A 667-nucleotide genomic window follows, 5' to 3' on the forward strand; every position below is an offset into this window, starting at 1 on the left:
GTAGTCTTGTATGGATGTGAGAGTTAGACCATAAAGAAAGCTGAGCACTGAAGAATTGATGCTTTTGAACTGTGGTGTTGGGGAAGACTCTTGAGAGTCCCTTGGACTGAAAGAAGATCCAAGTAGTCCACCCTAAAGGAGATCAGTCCTGAATGTTCATTGGAAGGACTGATGTTGAAGCTGAAACTCCAATACTTAGGCCACTTGATGCAAAGAGCAGACTCATTTGAAAAGACCCTGAGGCTGGGAAAGATTGAAGGTGGGAGGAGAAAGGAACGACAGAGGATGAGATGGTTGGATGGCAACACTGACTCAACAGACAGGAGTTTGAGTAAACTCCGGGAGTTGGTGATGGACAGGGAGGCCTGGCATGTTGCAGTCCATGGGGTCGCAAAGAGTCAGACACGACTGAGTGACTGAACTGAACTGAACTGGAAACTAAGATCCTGCATGTGGCTGCTGCTGCTGCTGCTGCCGCCAAGTCGCTTCAGTCATGTCCGACTCTGTGTGACCCCGTAGACAGAAGCCCACCAGGCTCCCCTGTCCCTGGGATTCTCCAGGCAAGAACACTGGAGTGGGTTGCCATTTCCTTCTCTAATGCATGAAAGTGAAAAGTGAAAGTGAAGTCGCTCAGTCACGTCCGACTCTTAGCGACCCCATGGACTGC

General features: G+C 49.9%; 1 long non-coding RNA gene across 1 annotated transcript in view; it reads right to left on the minus strand.

The window, feature by feature from the left end:
• LOC104988758 overlaps positions 1–667 on the minus strand; it is a 5,047-nt gene that overhangs the window by 2,764 nt on the left and 1,616 nt on the right. The window lies entirely within an intron of this gene.

The sequence above is a fragment of the Bison bison genome, unplaced genomic scaffold (genome assembly GCF_000754665.1).
Source record: "Bison bison bison isolate TAMUID 2011002044 unplaced genomic scaffold, Bison_UMD1.0 scf7180017864142, whole genome shotgun sequence".
Classification (NCBI taxonomy): domain Eukaryota; kingdom Metazoa; phylum Chordata; class Mammalia; order Artiodactyla; family Bovidae; genus Bison; species Bison bison.